Source organism: Argiope bruennichi, chromosome 3, assembly GCF_947563725.1.
Source record: "Argiope bruennichi chromosome 3, qqArgBrue1.1, whole genome shotgun sequence".
NCBI lineage: Eukaryota > Metazoa > Arthropoda > Arachnida > Araneae > Araneidae > Argiope > Argiope bruennichi.
In genome coordinates, this window is record NC_079153.1 from 131,960,895 (window position 1) to 131,983,826 (window position 22,932).

At 29.0% G+C, this 22,932-nt stretch overlaps 1 long non-coding RNA gene across 1 annotated transcript in view; it reads right to left on the reverse strand.

Annotated features, from left to right (window-relative positions):
- Positions 1 to 22,932, reverse strand: part of LOC129964077 (uncharacterized) — a 172,116-nt gene that overhangs the window by 2,382 nt on the left and 146,802 nt on the right. The gene's annotated exons all lie outside the window — the stretch shown is intronic.

Consider the following 22,932-nt stretch of genomic DNA (forward strand, 5'->3'; position numbering starts at 1 on the left):
AAAAAAAAAATTCGAACTTCAGATTTAAACAAGTATCCACATTTAGATTCCTCTGAATTAAAAAAAAACACCATGCATGTAATTAATTATATTTATTTAAAGTAAATTATTTATTTGATAAGTAATCTTTCCATTACGAAACAATTTTTTGCATTTCCTCCCAATTTTCATCAATCGCAGCTCATCTTCATTTCATTTTCCGTCTTTCAAGCCTCCATAAAAGTTTTCTGGCAGAAGAAGTGAAATCGCGAATGGAAAGAGGTAAAAACTCCTGATATGCATGGCACGTTCGAGGTTGATGATTATTTTCTGTTTCCATTGACATATTGTCGTGGAACATGAGAAACGGCAATATTATCACTGTCGTATTTTTAATCTAAGGACTCCATATAGAAGTGATATTTTATAACAATACTTCAATAGACGAATTCTTTCTAAGTCAGTATTTAAATAACATGTTTGTAGATAGTTCTAAATAATTTTGATCTGAAAACTTTGTAGAGAATTGTTATTTATATGTATTATGAAAGAATTATTCAATTAAATGCTATACTAGTGACGGGTAAAAACGAATACCGTTGGATGTTATAAAAAAAACAGGAAATTAAAATCTTTGAACAAGCAACTGGAAAATTAAAGAAGTTTAAAAGATACGAAAAGTAGTGAAGAAACGGGAAAATAAATCAAAAAATGAATTGGCTTAGAACTAATAAGAAATAATGGTTCGTATGAAAATAAAAGATGCAAGAAATAATGAGAAAAAAATGCAAAGTGATCAAATCAAAAATCAATGTATCCCTAATAAGAGATAATGATTCATATTAAAATGAAAAGAGGCTTAAAAATAGATAAATGCTTATTTTATAGTTAGTTATTACTAATTGAAACTTTTAGAGGGTGTCTAAAGTAGTTGATAAGTAAGATTTTGATGGCCAAAAGGTTCAGAACCTCTGTTATAAACAATGACGATGCATTTAACGCTCATTTAAAAGTATAAATGCTTCTCCTGATCGTTTCCACCATACGGAGGAAAACATTGCGCTGAATACTGAAAAGCCGAGAAGAAAAGTTAGCAAAAAATAAGTAATTCTTTTCCTTACAAACATTTCTAAGAGCAAAAAGCAGAAGAGCGTCAGAAACAAGGCAAAAATAATTTTAAAACATTACTTTTCGCTCAGCGAAATACTTTTTCGATATTTCAGATCCTAGTTTTTAGATATCCCAGAGCGCCTATAAAAATGAGAATTTATTTCATTCCTCGGTATCTAACGATAATGTGCTGGAGGGGAGGGCAAAATCTTATTTTTTTCGTACGTAAAATACTACGTATTGGCATGTCGTACAGGCTGATCTATTTCTTACAACCCGGTGCGTTTCTTTTTCTTTTACTGTTTTATTTTCGTGGCCTATTGGAGCTGCTCGTTATTTAAAAATATGAGGACTGCTGGGTTTTCTTTCTTTTTATACTTTCATTTGCTGGAATCCGGTTTATTAGGCCATATATTACGATAAAGTTTGAATCTTGTCAGAAGAGAAATGGGACTTTGAAGCGTATTCGAAAACTGATCAATGCGGTGTGTGCTTAACACCATTAAGGAATGTGGCAACTGCCCTCCCCTATCTTCGGACCGATATCCCTTAACGACATTCGATTAGTTTTTTCTATTTTGCGACTTTTAACAAAGGTCTTGTAGGTCTGACATTTTCTTTTCAAATGAAATGATTGCTTGGGGGGGATTATTTATAGAGAAATGGAAGATTTGTTCCTCGATGATAAATGCTTCAGTTTTTGTTAATGAAGAAATGTGATATTTTAGTATTATTTAAAATGAAAATTGATTTTTAGCAATTTTTTACACATTTCGATGCTATTGTTGCTTAATAAACCCTCCATTATTTTAAAAGGCAATTGTTTCAATGTTTTATGTTGCATCGGATAAAAAAAATCATTTCTGAAACAATGACAGAGCTTTTCTCTGTCCCGAGTAGATATAAAAATAACAATAAGTATAGTAAATGGCAACAAGTATAACAAATAACAACAAACATAGATAGCAGCAACAAGTATGGTAAATATCACTTTCCAAAAATCACTGTCCTATTTGTTTTCCAGATTTAGTTTTTTCCAGATAAGTCTTAACTTTTTATCAATCAAATTACAGAATCTTTTTTTTAATTCATATAATGGTATGGATAAGGGAATGATGAAATATAGATATATTACGAAGGACTCATGCAAAGAACTTTCACAATAAGGTAGACTCTTCACTTGTAATGGGCTTGTAAAACAACCACACCAGCATTACTGTGCCGCCAAAGTAAATCAAGATCCAGACCAATTATTCTACAACTACTCATCGTCAAAGGAATCTCCCAGACAAATTCTTGGTGAAGAAAAAAAATCGAAGAAACCCTCTTCATTTCAAACAGCTCATTGATGTATGAAATCTAAATATATCTAAATAAATTTATTTGTATGAATAATCGACAAATGTTTCATTTTTTTAAAATTTATACGCAGATGAACATTTTGTGAAAAACTCTTATGCAAAATGCAGAAAGTTTTGGATATTTTTCAGATGAAATTGAGTAGTTTAACCCTCCAGCTGCTTATCCCGCGATTTCCTCGGGCTGCAATCAGTCCATGTTCTATTGTATCCCGAGTTTTTTTTTTCAGTTTAGTGTGTTTACTTTCACTATTACAGATTTTTATTATATCATATTATCATCGTGTAACATATAGCATCAATTCACTTTGTTTAAAAAATATTTGAACTTATTTGCAAACATCGCATCTAAATAGTGATTTTATAAAATCACGCAGTCAGAGGGTTAACAAACAAAAATTCAATCGTTAACTCATGAAATGAGCCCACTTATTAAATACTACGGAAACATCCACATAGCAACATCCTTTCCCCCAAAAGATCAAGAAAATAAACTCATCAAAATTTACTTCTGCAGAGAAACTGAAAGTGCTCCGACTCACCCCAGTATCTGCATATTTAAATTACAAAAAACTCCGTCGAGTAGATGGCGAGTTAACTGAAGGACCCTCCCCACCTTGCCCTGTGTCGAATAAGATATCTTTTCCGTCGAGAACTCGGCAAATAATAGAGGGCTCCACCAACTCGAGAGAGAGAGCTGTTGAAATAACAAGTTATCAAAAACATCTGTCAAGAAAATACGCCTGGTAGCGGGGGCATCATTATCCTTAATGCACAGGATAGATTTAGATTTTACAGGGAGGTGGGGGTAGAATGTGCCTTGCACATCACGTGACCCATATCTCCTTTTGTAGTTTCTTACGAAAATCCTTGTGCCATCCTAAACACGCCTGAATTATGATGACTGGGAGCGCTGGCAGTTTGGGAAAAGGGGGCATATATAGGTATGGATGGACAGGAAAAGGATGCTCTGGGATCGGGTAGTCTGTATTTTGGAAATAATTTTCGCAAAGAAGGGGAGGATTTGTGAGTCATGTGGTTTGCTTTTACAAGTGGCGAGTGTTATTATTTAAATGTTAAAAAAAATTCGTGTGTATACTTTTTTGATTAAAAGATCGTGGGTGGGATATATTTTTATTGAAACATCGAAAATAGGCTTCGTAAACTATAGGCTCCATCCCAGGTAGAATAGGGATTATTTTTACAGATGTTTTAATTTGAGCTTTAAAAGAAATGGTTGATGCAATGATTTAAAAATAGTCTGAAATGATCGCCTGTGCTCAAATAAATTCCTTTAAATTTTAATATGTAATATATTTAGTAGAATATTTCCTTTCAGAAAAATAACCTTATTTATTTTGAACTTGGAATCAAAGTAAATTTTTCTAACAATTAATAATTTATTTTTCAAAAAGGATATATAAACTGGAAAAAATTAAGGAACTTTATTAAAAACAGCTGTAAACTTGCTGCAATTTCTTAACTCGCTTGAAAGTATATAGATACAGCAGGTGTATGTAATAAGGAATGATATGAGAGACAGGGAAGAGAGATATTCTATTCATGCAGCAAATAATCTTTATGCCAAAAATAATTTTCAAAAATTTCAGAAAATACTGAGTTAAAAAATAATCTGCATATAGTTTTCACATTATTTAAATATTTTTAAGTTATAAAATTAATGTGACTTTCCTGAAAATGATAAATGTCGTAAAATATTTAAAACAATGCTTCAAATAAATTTATTGACTTTTCTAAGGAGTTTCAATAATTTCATGGGAAATTAAGAGTTCACTTGAAATTTTAAAATATATTAATTTAAAGAGCACATTATTTGAAAAAAATGTTATTGATTTAAATAAATAGAATTAAATTTGAAAAAAAAATGTTCTAAATTTAAAATAATTCATAAATAAAGCTTGCTATAAATTTTCGATATATGTGCAAATTTTTCATATGGTACGGTAAATATGATTAATATGTTGATTATTTGTAATTACCACTAAACTTATTTGTGATTATGGATAATGAATGGTAATTATACACAATCAAAGTTTATTATATTTACCATAACACATATAAATGGAGATAAAAAATAGTTCGATATTAGTGAATGATAGAATGCAACCAATAAACAATTTAATAGTATTTCTTGGATAGGTTTAACATATGGATGCTTGATTTGCGATTAAGAAGAATGCTTGATTTGCGATTAACATATGGATCCTTGATTTGCGAAAGTTTCTCTGAGACCAGCGAAGGGGATGGTTTTTTATAGAGTGCCTCTCTCAGGTGTCATATAATTCATAATCACCACTAAAATTATTGATTATTATGAATAATTACCGGTAATTATACACAATCATCAGTTTATTACTTTTACCATAACACATATAAATGATAAAAAATAGCTCGATATTAGTGAATGATAAAATGAAATGATTGAATGCAATCAATAAGCAATTTAATAAATCGGTATTTTTTGCAAGTTTTAATATATGGAATCTTCATTTGTGATTATAAGTCATGACATTCTTTCTCTGAGGCCAGCGAAAGAGATTTTATGGAAGGCCCCTCTTTCATATAATTCATAATCACCACTAAACTCATTTCTGATCATGAATAATCAACGGTAATTATGCGTAATCATCAGTTTATTACAATACATATAAATGGAGATTAAAAATTGTTCAATATTCGTGAATCAAATGATAGGATATAATCCATACACATTTAATGAACTGGTATTTCTTTGGTAACTTTAACATATGGCAGCTTCGTTTATGATTATACGAGATGGCAGTGTTTCTCTGAGGCCAGCGGAGGGGATTGTTATTTTATGGAGGGCCCCTCTCTCAGCTGTCATGCGAAATGTTGTGTCGCTGCGATGATGTCTGTAGAAATGGCGTAATTTCCTGCTCGACATTTATGGCAGAGTAAATTTTCGCCTCCACAAACTCACCTTTTCCAATTTTCACACGAGCTTCCTTTTAGGCACTTTTACTTTCCTTCTGCCTCGCTGATTTACTTCTTCTGCTCCGAAAATGTGTTTCCCTGCCAGCAATCCTGTCACTGCTTCTTCCACTGGCAGCTTTTAAATATTTTTCTAACGAGAAATGTCACTTAGTGCACCTGAAGATGCACGCTCTGTTTCCTTAACTAAAACAAAAGGGGTTGGGCATAGCTGAGTGTTTTTAAAAAAGTCTTCCCCGAAACGTCAATTTCGATAAGATCAATTCTGATACTACAGAATCGCACCATGTAGAGGTGTTGGCATGACTAAGTAGATCGAAAATGATCAAAACTCATTTCGAATCAATACAGAAATTTTCTTAATTATTTAATGATTACTTTTCCAATGCTTGGACAAATACATGATTTTTGAAAATGGAGGAACTTAAAAGATAAGAACTTGCTTGCATTGTTCACTCCAAGATTTTTTTGGTTGAAATTAATATCTTTTATATGATTTCCTTAAGATTGCTGATTTTGAGTGGATTATTTAATGGAGAATTCTGTTATCTTTAGAATGCCAAATTGCCCTCGTGGACTTGACTGCTCTTGAATTTTGATTATATAGCGGTTCATAGTGCTCATTTTTTGTAAGTATCGTTGTCTCCAAATTTCCAACAGAAAGTGGAAAAATTCTATTACTTTTGAACAACAAAGAGTTAATGAAACTAGTATCAGGAGATTAATTTTCTGCCAGAAATCAATTATTCTATCGAATATGTAATTTAATAAGGAAATAAGAGATAAGATTCTGAACCTCATTGTTTTCATTTTGCGTCGATCCATTTCGTCATTTTTTTAATACTTGATGACTATACAGTTAGTTATCTAATTATCTAAGGAGATAGTTATCTAATGAGTGATATTCGCATTGTTAACTTTAAAAAGCCAATCTTAAATTTTTTATCATACTTTTAATAAATATAAATATTTCGCGATTACTTTTATTTTTATAAAAAAAAAAATAACCAATTTCAAAACAGGCAGCATAAAAAAGGCAATAATTATTTGTTTGTAAAATTATCAGGAAAATTAAAATAGAGAAGAACATTTCAGATTTTTAAAAAATTAAGTGCAGAAAATATTTTTTGGCAACACTGTTATTTTGAAAATTATGATATTTTGACAAACAAGTGTCATTTACGAATCACAACTGAGATGGTCACATTTTAATTCCAAAAATATTCAAAATTTTAAATTTTTAAAACTAAATTTTTTTTAACTTAAATCAAATTTCAAACTTAAAATTATCAGGAAAATTAAAATAGAGAAGAACATTTCAGATTTTTAAAAAATTAAGTGCAGAAAATATTTTTTGGCAACACTGCTATTTTGAAAATCATGATATTTTGACAAACAAGTGTCATTTACGGATCACAACTGAGATAGTCACATTTTAATTCCAAAAATATTCAAAATTTTAAATTTTTAAAACTAAATTTTTTTAACTTAAATCAAATTAAATTTTTCTAAATAAGTGTTTAAAAATTATCTTAGGAAAACTTCAAACAAAATCAGATTATGTTTCAATATTGATTAAAAATATGAAAGGAACATTGTTGGGAAGAGGTATTTAATTATGTCTTGCAAAATGAAAAATTTTAAACTTTGAAAATATTTTTGCGACTTTGAAAAAACTTTATTATCTCAAAAAAATTGTTTTCAAATGCATACAATGCATTTCAAAAGTACTTTTTCCACAACAACTAAATGTTTTCTCAATTTCTTGATTTTATTGAAATCAATTTTGCAATTTCCAATGTAAACAGTTTTTTAGTTAGTGGGGTTTTTTTTTCTTTTTATAATTTCATTATAATTTTTTAAAATTTTATTTCGTTTTAGACAAAGCAAAATCTGTTGAAGTCGTTAACAATCACAGACATTATCTAGATACAATTTAAATGAAGTCTTAGAAAAATATTTAGGCCAATTTAATTTTTTTTTGCTTATTTAAAGCACCGAAAAAATCATACTAGTATAATACTAAGACCAGTACCAACATTAATAAACATGATGCAGCCACTCTTTAAAGCAAATAGATAGTAGGGAAGTTTGCACTACATTTGAAAACAAAACTCCACTGTCAGCGATTTCCAAACTTACGCCAACGTCGCTCGTAAAGGACAGCACCCAACAAATACCTGAGTTTTCACGAACGAAGAAATACAAGAGCAGTGACGCAAAAGAAAAGTTAAAAAACGAACCAACTGGACCATTTGAGCAAAATGTAAAGCGTTTCTTGGAGCATGAACGCTGGATTTTCTGAAATTCACGATCCTTTTGTAAATTCAGAAAAGACGAAAGAAGAAACGAAAAAAAAAAAATGCTGGATTTGTGAGTACATAACTTGGATTCAAAACCCCACCTCCCATCCCGCGCCTGCACCTTTGCAGTTGGTTCTACATGGAGTAGCACCCTGGTTGAAACGTAACTGATGTACGAAGAGAAAGTTAGGATTTTTCACGTTGCTCCGGAGTCCCGGATTGGGGCAAAAAAACGTTTCTCTTTTCAAAAAATGCCAAGGTATCCGTTTGTCATGTAGTGTGTCATTTACACAAATGACAACTTATGCTACTATTTCACATCACAAAAGATCTAAAAATGCTGTAGAAGTTAGATATTACATATTAAGGTTTCTGCGACAGCTTTTGAGTGAAATATTTTGAGAAAATCCAAAGATTTTCTTCATCCATTACAAAATAAATCATGTTTGTAAATCGAGACACATGTTTCAATACTTTGAAGATAGTAATTTTGTTTAGAATATTCTTTAGATTATAATTTTAAATGTTATAATTTGAAAGATGATGGCTAAACTTATATAGAAATTATCACCAATATTAATGAAAATGATTCATCAGCAAGATAATTAAAAATTGCATTTCTATAATATTTGGTGTAATATTAAAGATACCTCATTCAAAAGCTTTGCTCTTACACTGTTTTAGTTTTTTTAACTTCTTGAAAACTTGCTCGGTTTAATAAGATAATTATTATGGTTACTTAGCAATTAAATAAAAGTAATTTCCTGTGGATTCAAAATTTAAAATTTTCTAAATGATAATTCTTATTTTTAAAAAAGGAGTTTGTCTAGAAATATAGTTAGAATAAAAATAATTTATAGCAACAGTAATTGCATAGCAACTTTCATATGGTGAAAAAACACCATTTTAGTCAGATTAAATTATTTTCAGTTTTTCAACTTTAAAACACTGTAACAAAAAAAATATGCATACAAGTTTCGTAGTTTTATAAAATACTTATCAATAAATTTTTATTTATTTGGTACTAAAATTAATTATTTTTACTTATTTGCTTTAATAATTTTGTAAAATACAAAAATTACGCTATGTAAAGTTTTAATTGAAAACAATAGCCATATTGTGCAAATAAAAGATTTTCCCTTTATCATTGCTACCGAAAAATATTATTATATTGCATTTATCTTTTAATAAAATTTAACTTGTATCTAAAATTGAGAATTAAATGAATCATACACACAAATTCATTTAAAATTCATAAAAGTGTTTTTATTCATAAGGCCATACGCTAAAAATATTAAAATTTAAAAAAGCTCCTTAATAATAAATCAGTGCATAGAACTTCAAGGTTTGTTTACAATAGTAAAACCACCTATAAACAATAGAAATTATTTTTTTAAATAATTTTATCAAAGATCGATGCAAAATTATAACCTTATTGTCACAAAATCCTACTCTCCCCAATATCTTTATAATTCATTTTCCCTTAAAAAAGGTTAAGAAAGATAACGATCTGTTCTCCTAGAATAGGACTCCTATTTCAACAAAAAGAGGAATATCTCCTTTCATTAGGTAATGTGGTCTTCTTAAATAAGTGCTTCCAGAAGAAACAAAAACATATTGATATTTATAGAAGGAACGAATAATTCCTACAAGCCAATTCTTAAAATAAGTCAATGGTGTCAAATTACTGCATTCTTTTCAAACCTCTCTGTTTCATTTAATTTTTTTTGGAAAACACTCTGTTATTAGATATTGAGCTGAACTAGACGCTTACATCATTGTAGGTTCACTAAATAGTGTAAATGTGCAATATGTAAATATATTCAATATTATTAAATGGCATATAGAATAAAATAAATAATTAATATTATATAATTATAGTTTTTCCTTTAATTCTTTTAATTGCTTCTCATCTGCACAAATAAATACTACCCATTTTATTATATTAGAATTTACAAGAGCAATATCTTACGTATTTTACTCGAATTTATTTATAAAATTAAATCTTTAATTTCATTTATTTTCTTATTAGAAATAAAACTTTTAATTATAATTGACTGAAAAAATAGCAGACATAGAAGTAAATTGTAAAAACTTTAAAATGTAGCAAAACTGGAAATATAGCCAAGAAATTGTCAAAACCTTAAAAAAATGGAAATATATCAGGCATAGAAATAAATTGTCAAAATATTAAAATGTAGCAAACCTGGAAATATGGCGAAAAAATTGCCAAAACTTTAAAACTGGAAATATAGCAGGCATGGAAATAAATTGTCGAAACCTTAAAATGTAAGATCTGGGCACAAATAAATTCAATGTCGAAAACGGGCGACATCAGGCATTGATGTATATTTTTTAGAAATGAATCGTTAAATTAAAGGTTATCATCTATTTTTAACAGAATATTCTGTATCTTGTTAGTTTAGGCTTTAATTAAGCAAACGTTTACGATAGCTTTTATGAAGAATATTTCAATTCTAATTTTTTTTTTATATAAAATTAAAAAAAAGGCAAGAATATGGTGCAATATCTTTGAAAGTCAAACTAAAAATGAATGCTTAGAGTCTATCATATTTCTAAAAATTCATTGTTCTTTCATATTCTAATATTTAAGATGTTTAGAATGTAATGGCATATAATACAAATGCTTTTATAAGAAGGCAACAATTATTTAAGTTTAAAGCATGCACATAAATTTTTAATTTTTGTAATTTTTTTTGGAAAAAAGAAACTAATTAAGTCTCTTCAATTATACAGATATCTACATTCATTTATACCACCGAATACAATGTATCTTTGAATATTACTATTTCTTTATATTTTATAAGAACAGATCAAAAATAAAATAACTTATTAGTAAAATCGTATGATAAAGAAAATCATTGAAATATTCAGCGCATCTTTTATTTTAAAACATGCTTGCAAAGTAACAAATGGTCCTCAGAAAAATCATGAAGACAAAAATTTGAATCTAAATTCTTTATAATAAAATATAATCAATTTTTCATGCTGATGGGAATTTACTCGCATCCTTCTACAGAAAACACTTTCTATAAATGGAATGAAAGAAATTTTTATGAATTTCATGTTTATAACTACGCAAGAATAATTTTCAAAAAAAAAAAATCTGATTCCTATGCTTTGGTAAAAATGTGAATAATAATAGGAAAAAGATTACAATTTTGATGATCATTTACATAGCAAATTGTAAATATTATCCGAGACTCACTTTATCTGTAGAAAAAGAAAGTAAAAATAACAAATCTAAAGCAATTACACATTAGTTATAATTTATCTCGTTTCCCACTTTGATGCTTTTTCAATATTCACTTTTCTAGCTAAAAACGTTCATACAATTTTATATTTATTTGCAAAATAAATAAGTGTGATTAGCTTGTAGTGTTTTTTAATTACATTTTCTTTACAAACTATCTACCAACCCACTTCATTGGAAGTCTTAAAATTTAATAACTTTCATTTCTATATGGCTGCCAGTTTTCAGATAACCTTCTAGGAAAACCGAAAGCGTCTAGAAGTTGTTTTGGAGCAACTTATGATGTAAATACTGTATTCCCTTTCCCCCCTTCATTTTGCTTATGGAAGTAAATTTATGATGATTAAGGGATCACCTGAACTTATGAAGCGATAAGGACTTTACTTGATTTACCGAGAAAAATGTAAAATAATTTTGCTATTTTACTTAAAATAACCCCTAAAAAATTAAACGAAGTTTCCTTAAAAACTTTAAGAGTTTAAAAATCAATATTAAAAGTCTAAGTTTGTTACAGAAATTTACAACTAGGTAGTTATGATACAAAGTAATAAAAACTTAAAAAAAACGATTCTTGCATTTATTTAAATTATAGTTCATTTTCCAATTAAAATTTACCAACTACCTATCTTTAAGTAAGCAATTTTTGCTCTCAAGCCCAACTCTTCGTATTAAATCTTGAACTACAGGCAATAAAACTTTAGTTCAAAGTACATTTCCGCATGAAAACATTTTTTTCCCTTCCTTTCCTTCGCGCAAAAGAGCATGACTGTATCAGGAGTAACATCAGAAGTTCGGTGTCAAGATCTCCTAATCCGTCTGGTTAGGGTGTCAAGATCAGACTTCAGAAGCGTCAAATTCCGTTTTCTTTTTCTTTCAGGAATGGGGGGCTCCGTTCAAAGTCAAGGATGTTGGGAAGAGGAGCAACGACCCCGGGTGTGGGGAGTTCACCTGGAAAGGTCTCTCTCCCACTCCCCGGAGGTGGTGGTCGTTGAACATCTGTGAATCAGGAAAAAAATGTAGGTCAGCCGCATTTAAAATCGTTTGCCTGCTCTGTTTCCACAAATCCCTACATTCGCATCGGACATTGCTGTAATCCCCCGTTTGGATTGCGTGGATTTGTATTGAGTTAATTTTGAATGTATGGACCCTTTAAAATACTGTATTCCCTTTCCAGTGTAAGTGTGGGAGAACTCCATGTTTTTTTTTATGCCCTGAAGTGTGGGGATACACGAAACTAGGCATTGTCTACCGATACGGAGCTAAAATTACGGAATATATGAAAGGTTTCCTCCTGATTTCTGTTCCATTTTAATGAGGCCATGTTTTTGTAATGATTTGGAATAGAGCAATTTGTCGTAGAATAGTTCATACTTTATACAGATGGTGTAATACCGGTGGCACTGACCTACATAAGTACTCGTGCTGAACTCGATGTTTGGAAAATCGAATCGATTTTAAAAACAATCTTTAAATTAAAGAAATATTTTGGATTGCATTGATTTCAGACAGTGACTCACAAACACCAGTTCTTCAGGTTGCACAAAATGCGTATCAATGAAAATTTTCATAGCAAAAAATTTCATTCAGATACTTTAGTATTTTAAATAATGTGAATAAAAATTTAATTTATATTTATATTTTTTTAGTTGCCTAACTTTTAACATTTTGGTAAGATAAAATAACTAGCTAAAATTGATTTTTTCCCCCTTATCATTAATTTACATTTATTTTTTCTCATATGTTAAATAAATTTAACATTTTTTTTTCAATAAAAATGGAGCAGCAAGAGTCTTCATAGCTTTAAAATATTTTAAATCGTTTGAAGTTAAAAAGGCAAAAGACATTATTTCCAATTTTTTCGACCAAAAATAAGGGGAGCGAAAGAATATATATTTCGGATGTATGCACCTTTCCTTTTCTTCGCAAATGTAAAAACCTTTAATGTAAAGACTAAAAGTAATTTTTTTCATTAGTTTTAATATAATTAAAAATAATAATAATAATAAGCATTGTCCATCTAATTAGAAGAAAAATTACGAAGTGTTTAAAATGTTTCTTTTTGATATTTGACCCTGTTTAATGAAAAAAAATTGAATATTTTTATTTAATTTGTTTCATGTTTATAAATCTGAATTTTCGTAATCGATTTTTCACTCATTTCCTGATGTACTGAAGGGTAGAAAAACTGTACAATTTTCTATATTCCCAATAAAAAAAAACGTTTAATAATTTCTGAATTTATTTATATATCTTTATACATTTATTTGTAACTAAATTTTGATTCCAAGTGCTATCTCCATCTGGTAAGGAGTATAAAAAATAATATGTATAATTATTAAAAAGAATTAAATAATTAAAATAAAAATATTCTGCTGTTGAGTGTATATAAATGTGAGTTTTTAATTTTTAAAATTTAATTTACTAAGCATTCATTTTGTCACAGTTTAACCAAGTATTATTTAATTTTTAAATGATCAGTGTACAGATTTACGTAAAAAATAAAATATCGTGAAATGCTACAAATGTTTAAAAACAGTACATCTTCCTAACTTTCCTTATTTTACATATACAGACATACACAAAAAATTTTACCGTTTTTTACAACTCGTAACCTTTTAGAACAATAAAAAAAATTACACCACTATTTTTAATTGAAAATTCTTTTCTCTGTTTCAAAAACAAGTTATAAAATGAAATAAGATTTTTATTGATGATAAGTGAAAGGAAATGTATTTGAATAATTCTACTTCGATAAAATTGATAGTCTAATGCTTCACTCCGATTTGGTCTGCTTTATTTCTTTACTACACAATATTGAAAAACATCTCTTGTAAACTTCTACGGTCAAAAATATCGCAGTCACAAAATTCTTTACCATGATCTGATTTAGTTTGTTGATTTTGGGGATTTTTTAGAGCAAGAATTTGCCGTTTTGAATGAAAATTAAAAACGGCAAATCATGTTTTTGCCATTACAAACTGCGCCTAACTTTCGTTGCATTGAAATAAACTGAAAGGAAAATAAATTTTGAAAACATCATTATCGTTGTTAATTTAAAAATTCCAGAATGAAAAAAGGGAAGGGTGCTTTTAAAAAGAAACGAATGTGAATCAAAGAAAAAAAAATAGATGAAAAAAGTATTAAATATTCATAAAAAAGCCAATTCACGTTAAAAAGTTAAAAACATTTCGATAGAGTTTCTCACCAATTCAGTCCTTCAACTTAAAAGAAGATGAGAATTAAAGGAAGGACGGTCAACCAAATATGTTTCGCTCTAAAATTGACGCGAACCTACGGGGCATATTTGTGCCCTTTAGCCAAAAATAGATGACGGTACTAGAAACGAATGTATGACGGCTGATCAACTTGAAATAAACCTCTCGTATGGGGAGAACAGGTCAAAACCTAATTAATTGTGCTTTTAATAGACTGTAACTTATTGTAGATCTGCAGATCCCATGCTTCACTGGAGACCTCAGTAAAATAATTTCATTACGAATAATTACGCAAATAATGTCTGTTGTAATTAATATTTCATTAAAATATTTAACACATAATTAGAATTTCTGATTGGCAAGACGGGCAAGCCATGTGAAATTAAGGTGACATTCAACGTGCTGAAAGACAAACAAATGATCCCGCTAATAAAATAAAAAAATGAATAAATCGTCTCCGTCAGAATTCTTTGCACATAGAACTAACTTAACCAGTTGAATACCCAAAACCACTTTATCATCCCTCACATTACTGCCACGGAACGGTTGATCATTTGAATTGCGAGAGGTAACCATGATTGAATACTGGGCCAAGTTTCCACAAAAGTCTTTCTCCCGAGATATATCCCTAATGGCCAATTTAAAACTCCTCATCTGCGAAGAAAAAGTGTGGCAGACGAAAGAAAGGGGAAAAAATCTTTAAAAATAAAATAAAAAATGAAGCAGGACTGATGATCCCCAAATCACGTTCATCTGCGGACGCCACATCAACACTTCTCAACCCCTAAGAAAGAATTTCTCCCCCCATCCTCCTGCTCTAGCCCTACCCGACCCCGTCTTACGACTTCGCCCAAACAAAAAAACCCGCATTGGCGATTTTGAAAATAAAAGAAAAAAGTAAAAAAAAAAAAATTCTGGATATTAACGACTAATGGCTATCTATCCAAAAGACATGCAGCCCATTTCAAAGCTAGGTCTGCGATCAAAAGAAGAAGGATTTGGGGACGGACGTTTTCAGGAAAAGTGGCGTGAAACGGAAAACGAGCGTTTCGAGTTTCGACATCCGATACTTCAAATTACCAAACCGTTTCCGACACCCAAGATTAAGAGGCGCGTGGGAAAACTGAGATTTGGGTTCCCGATGTGGCAAAGCTGGAAGTTTCAAGAAAGGAATAAGGAAGTAAATTTTGATTTTGAGAGTGCAAGAGAGATATTGAAAAAAAGAAAATTTTTATTATTAAAATTAATAGCAGCTCACATTGGTATGAGAAAGCCACTAAAGAAGGTTTTTAGGCATATTTAAATTTCAGAAATTGGATTATCATGTATATATCTTCAACGATTGATTTCAATAGTTTTCATAACCAAATTTGAAATTACTGTAAAAACTTACTGGTCACTGTGGACCTTACTGGAGAAACCTGTTAAGTGTTGGTGTAAACTTTAATGCATTATCAATAAATGATAAAGAATTCTATTATCCCTTTGGTATCAAGTTTTCTTACACTGGAATTGCTACTACAAAAATCAGAAAAATTATAATCGATTCAGAAGAGTCATTGTTAAAAATAAGAAATGGTGAAGGAGTTGATTATACAATGGGAAAATTTACAATAAACAAAAAGTAAGAAAAATTCTTTCTCTTTATTTAGGAGCAGATGCTTCAGCTTTATTTCTTTTTCAGGTGCTGACTACTGAGGACTAACTGGAAAATTAACTGGCGCTTCCGGGTAATACTGTTCCTCTGGTGCAAAATGGCACGAACTAAGTGATGGTTCTTAACGTTGAATAGCTCCTCATCCTACAATTTTATCGAATTTTCTGGTTAGATGGCCTATCCTGTTTATTATTATTTTAATTCCCATAATAATAAAAGGGCATATTGTAATGTTTTTAAATGATTTTTGAATTTGGAATTACTTAATACTTTCTTTTAATTGCAGACGAAATACAATTAAAAATTCGATAATTCAGCGAGCACGTGAGTGGTAAATAGAAAACGTCCTTTAAATAGGAGATTAAATACATTCACTGGTCTAGGGAATAGAATTAACTGTTATATAAAAATATAATTTAGCTTTAAATACTATATTGCGATATTTTGCGCATTGGAACTCCGTGATGAAATGAAAGTTGTTTTATTCATCATCTTTTCCCCAATCAGAGAAGCAATAAAATTGTTTAAACGTATCTGCATTGAAAAAGACTATGAAATACGGTACCCTCGAGTTTATTTCTAATAATGAATAAAGTCCTTAAACTTATTTAGATAAGTTGTTCCCAACAGAATTATTAAAACCTGCAATATCTGTGCACTGATAGGAATCCAAATAAAGTTTTATAATCTGTGACACAGAAATAGCACTACACGCTCTATTATTATAATTAAAGAAAGAGATTATAAAATATAATCCTATTGGAAAAAAAATTAATTAATTGTTAGGCACGTAGTTTTAAATTCCATTAACTAATTTCATTGAAATGAATGAACACACATTTTAAACAAAAGTTATCAAACTGCATTAAAAATGTTATATCAGTTAGGCACCTAGAAATGCTTATTAATTTAATCGCTTGTGATTTAGTCTGTGGTAGTTTTTTGCGCATTGACAACAACTATTATTAATTCCACCTTAATGATATATATACATGTAATTTTTTTCTCTTTATTTTAAGGAGTTGTTCGTAACAATATTGTTCTTTAACAATACTTTTATTTTATATAAAATACGGAAGGTGGTAAAATTTTATTAAAAAAATAATAGAATTAAAGATATAACAACAATAATAAAGTGAAAATAAACCATAGTAAATAAAAAAAGTGCCTAAAACTTATCAAAAAAGAAGGCGCACTTTCCACATTAGACTAGCATCTTAGGGGAGGACAATATCTCTCTACTTAGTTGTTCGATACTGTTTACAGAACATTTTATAATTCCTTTTCATATTAATATCATTCTCTGAGATGAGCGATTCACCCTTTATTCCCGAATTAAGATTTAGTTTTGAACCATTAGTCAAATTTTGGTACAGAATAAACCCAGAAAAACGATAAAACTTTTTTAATTAATTAAATTAATAATAATTTTTTATTATATTTTTTTTAGTTCGTATCTGCTGCTTCCTATTGGAAATGCATTCTTCGTATTCTTTCAAATACTGTTAGAAAAATAGATTGAAGATTTCAGCCGGATTTAAACGGTACTTTAAAGTATTGTCGTTAAATAAAGGATTAATTCGTGAGCCGATCGCTCTGCTTTCGGATATATACACGCACATATATATATTATAAATCAATAGTAAAATTAGTAATAAAATGCAAAGTAAAGTGTGAAGCAACGCTATTGTCTTATTAATCGCACCTCAGGATATGAAATTAATGTGGACGACAAAAGAAAGAAATTGCAGCAATTCTTTTTTTGTTCATATAGTATCAAGTAATCAAAAAGATACTATTCTCACACCATATATCCATACTATAGTAGATTAATGTGGGAAGTGTATCTCCTCTTTTCGTTTTAAGTATTTTTTTCTTTGTCCCTGTTTGCTTTTTCTTACTTTTTTGGTTATTATATTCTATCTTCTATTTTCTTCTTTGGTTTGATATTATGATATTACTATGTGTATGTATAAAATATATATTTTATTGAATTTTGATAATTAGATTCATTATCATTAAAATTTTTAACTTTTTGGATTTTTTATTTTTTTAACACATGAAAGGTGAAAAAGAATGCAAGTTATGTATACATACACATAGAAACACACACACAGACATATGTATAGATAAATTACAATTTTTATTAATAATGTAGCATTTCTATGATCACGAACATTATATGATAGTACATAAAAACTTGATTAGATTTTATCTGCATTTATTACGCTGTAATTGAAAATTAATTTTCAAAGAACCAAAATTCTAAAAAAATCGTGTCTGAGATTTAAAGTCTATGTATTAAGGAAATAAACACATCAATTAAAAGTATAACTTACGAATAAATTTTAAAGATATTAGCTCAGTAACATTTCATTCAACAAATCAAATAAAAAAAATATAATTTTCAAAATTCTCATTCACATTAAAATAACTCAGATCACTTTGTGAAGTAGATTACTTTTACTTCAGAAAAAAAAAAAAAAAAATGAGCTACAATAACAGAAATAATGCTCTGTAGCACCTCTTTTTCCCCTTGTGCAAAGAGCGCCCCCTTGTGGCGTTTTACAGAAGCCCCTTGTGGCGATTTACAGAAGCCCCTTGTGGCGATTTACAGAAGCCCCATGTGGCGATTTACAGAAGCCCCTTGTGACGTTTACATACAAGCAGTTGAACGGGAGACCTGCATCCTGAGGTCGACTTTTTCCTATGCGCAACCCTTGCGCTAACGCCAAATGTTTTCGGTTGGAAACGGTGGAATCTCTCCATCATAGTGTTTACTTTAACCTAATTGTCTATGTGTGTTTGTAAATTTTGTAGTGTAGCTGCGTTTGTGCAGACTAAAAAGATTATATTTAAAACCGGGCAGTTCATTAGAAAATCACAACACACTCATTATAGCTCTTATATTTAAGATTTTAGTATTCATAGTAATATTTTATAAAATACAAAAAAATCGGTTTTGAAACATAAAAATTTAAAAAAAAAGTTTTATATTTCACCACATTTTTTGTTTATAAAATACATATGGAAACTGTATCTTCAGTCGTATTCAAAACTTTAATTTGATGGAATATACATTTAATTATAAATATTGCTTAATATACCAGGAGAAGAAATTCCATCTTTATTTGAATGCTAATAATTTTAGAAAAAATATTTACTGATCGTATGTCGCAAAAGGAATCACCAAATCATTCGAAATGATTTACATACCTTCATATGCTTCAGGCTCTTTTAAATAATTAAATTCTGGGTTTTCCCTTTAAGCAATATTCGTAATTTTTTTTTCTCTAAATTATTATAAGAATAATATTACAGCTCTAAAGCTTGTTATTGCCTTATTGGAAATGAGATTAAATCAGTTTATAATATGTTAATAAGAGAAATTAAACGATGTTTATTACTTGTATGTGTTTTGTTGACTTGTACAATTGAGAATATCATATTTTAAGATGAAATATTGAATTAAAAACTTTTACCTGAAAATTTATTTTAGTCTATATCAATTCAATTTTTCACAACCTTTTTCTCAGCTAAAGCCTATTGTTGCCAACTGGCCAAAAGCTGTTTCTCAATTAAAACAATATATGATTTTAAAACATTTTCTTTTCTGATTTATTCCAAAATAAAAGTTTAAAAAAAAACATTTTAATCGATTTATTTTTAAAAAAACAGGTTTCTAGCTATATTGTTCCTTTTAAAGTCCTCGTTAATTTACTAATTCAAAAAATCGACCTTAGTATTCGAAAATGATGCTAATTTAAACTGATACGAAAATATAATCTTTTACGAGAGCAAATATGCAAAACTGTTAAGATGTTTCAGCTGACTATATGATTTTTTTGACATTTTTTAGTAATGTGACAGTAAAAATTTGTTTTCTTCATTGAATCTAACTGCTTAAGACGCACTTTTCATATAATTCGTATTTTAGGAGCTTAATACTTAAGGATTTTTTTATAAGCAGTATCAGACTAATTTATATGAGGTAAGAGCTCTAAAACTTTTCCGTTTTCTGATTCATCTTCGTAACATCCTCTATTGCCAAACTCCTTCTGCTTCACAAAATCATTTTTGGAATAGTTCTTCGAAAAATTGTAATCAAATTCTTGTAGTTCAAATAACTTTTAACGATTCCTATACATTGAAAATAGATATTTATATATATGAAAAATATAGTCAAACTTCGCTCAGGGAGTTTACATTTTGCTTTGCTCGTATAAAGAGCAAGACAAAATGTTAAAAAATGTCTCGCTTAATGATCGATGTTTCGCAGAACAAATGATTAAGAAGTAGAATGATGGCATATGGTGTATTAACCGTATATCTGTGTAAATACTTGTTTAAGAGAATCCTGATTTTTTCATGAAAGAAATTTTCGTCAGGTAACGTTGTCGAATGCGTCTCTGAGAGGTTTGAACAAGTGCCCGTGGAGCATTAATTGATAAGGTTTTTGTTTCTAGCCGGAATTATGGGGCTGGATGTAAATAACAACGATATGAATGAGCAGGTGGAAGAACAAAGCCAGAACAACTTCACTTACGGATCTGCATTCTATGTCACCGTAAAAACTGTTGTGTTGAAGATTTTGTCAGGAGAGAAAGAAATAATAGACATAAGACCAACAACCTTCCAGTGAAATAAGGAAGATACTGAAAGATGGCGAATAATTGCATTGTAGGTTGAGAAATCTCACCCTGATGGGGCAGTGGGTATGCAAGCTAAAAATTCATTTAATGTAAATGTTGTATCTTATTTTTACAAAATTTTGAAGCGTAGCCAAATACAAATGTTTTTAGATAATTTTATTGTAAATAAGCATGTATTATAAATATTAAATTGCATTATTATAAACCTTTTGTATGAAACTCATTGTCATAAGGATTCCTTTGAAAAAAAATTGCTTCACAGAATGAGAATTTCGTATTACGAATGAGATTTGAAAACTAATTATGCTTTTTTTTAATTATGTTAGATTACACTCTATTGTGTTAAGATCATTGGTCCATTCAAATCTATATTATAGTTAACGAAGCATCAAAAATTATTGCCTTATAGTTATCGGTCTAAATAAAAGGTAATGTATTAGAGTTAATATAAAAAAAGAAAAGAAAAAAGAAAAAAAAAATGAATGTAATGATGTTTTATAGTTTTATTTAGGATTAGCATTTCATTTCAATTAAAAACATTTAATTGGCCACAAACCTTCAATTAGGAACCAAACTCTTTACATACATTTTAATTTTTTTCGCAATATATTTCCAAAAAAAATTTTCCAGTATCCCATTTTTATGTCAAAATGAATTAATACATTATAAATCTGTGGTGCAAAGGACTGCAGTTAGTTTCCTTTTTACATATCAATTATTCATACTTAGATACATTTTAAAATAATGAAACTGATTTCCAAGAACTTTTTTATCATGTCCAATTTTAGTTCTCATTCTAACTAAGTTGAGAAAAAAAATGATGAACTAACAAAAATAAAAATAATTAATATTCCTGATTTGAAGATTTAGTATTTCCATGAAAAACACGTTAGGCACAAATTAACTGCTCAAATTAAATGTCTTTCATTATTAAATTTAATAACTTATAAAAATGAAATTATATCCACAAGAATTTGTTTTTAAATATCACATAAACTTTGCAGTTGCATCAAATATTTATACAATGATGGGAAACAAATTCTTGCTAATTTAAAGATAAATAATTCAGTTGATTATTTCTATTTAAATAAGCAATATGATAGTTAATTTTACTCGTACGCCGAATGTACGCCTAAGCATATTCTGAAAATGTACAAGTGACAGGGTTTTCAAAAAATTAATTATTAATGACATGCAAATTTTAGTTTTTTTAATACATAATGCAGACTATTTCCATTAAAATAGTCCGTAGTATGTAACTCTAAGTGATTATTTGTTTATTAATATTATTTGTGAATTGTTAAAATAACTAATTAATAATCTTACTAAAGATGATTGTGTGTGTGAGCATTGCATGTGTGTATATGCTTGCGCTCTACAGGATGGATTGTGCGACTTATTTTACTACCAAATATTATCATATTTACTACCAAATTTGATAAATGCATATCTTGCGAAATAAAAATGTGGACTTTTTTTTTTTTTTGAAATTTCTATTTACGAAAAATTAAGCTAAATTTTGACATCTTTTCGCGACAGCTACTGGAAATATTACATCACCTTAAAATTTAAAAAAGTGACTTTTTAAGGACAAGAGTTTTATAGATAATAGGAATTGTTTTTCAAATTTTGGCAATTTTTTTTTTAAATTTTTCTGTCTGGTTTTTAATAATAGATTACATTGCTGCCCTGAAATTCAAGGCGCTTTCATTATTTCATCAAATATTTAATCGTGTGATTTTCTTTCATTGTTGAAAGCTAAAGAAGAAATATCCTAAGAAATGTAGCTGACAAATGAATCGAACATTATATTTTTAATAGCGATATGATGTTATGGGACTATCTTATACAAACAGTTGAAACAACATTGCTTTAATGCTAGAAAATGTATCAAAATCCTTGAGAGAAAGTTATAAAAAACTGTTTATCTAAATTCAAATACAACCAATATTACCGGCGAACAGTTAATAACCTGAGGTGACTAATTTGTTGATAATATTCATAGTAGGTAAAATGAACTGAACAATGAGTCAGAATTGTCATTCAAAATATTCAAATCTATTATATAAAACATGCTATTAATAATAATACCCAAAACCACCTATTGTGTTGTACAATAATTAAAAAAAAATAATATTATCTTAGATTCCTAAACATTTTTTTAGTAATCTGAACATGCAAAAGAGGGGAGGGCTCTATCGCTTAAAAAAATAAGAATTCCAATTCTTTATTTTTTTTAAATATTAAATTGAATCTTCTTTTAGTTTAAAGGGGTTGTATACATTCTCTCATGGTTGAGATTTTATATGAGCCATCATGGAAACATTAATGGGGGGAGGGGGGATCATGGCCTACTTTTATACGAGGGTGTGGATATCGAGGGGGTAAAAAATCGTTTTACCATAGATCAC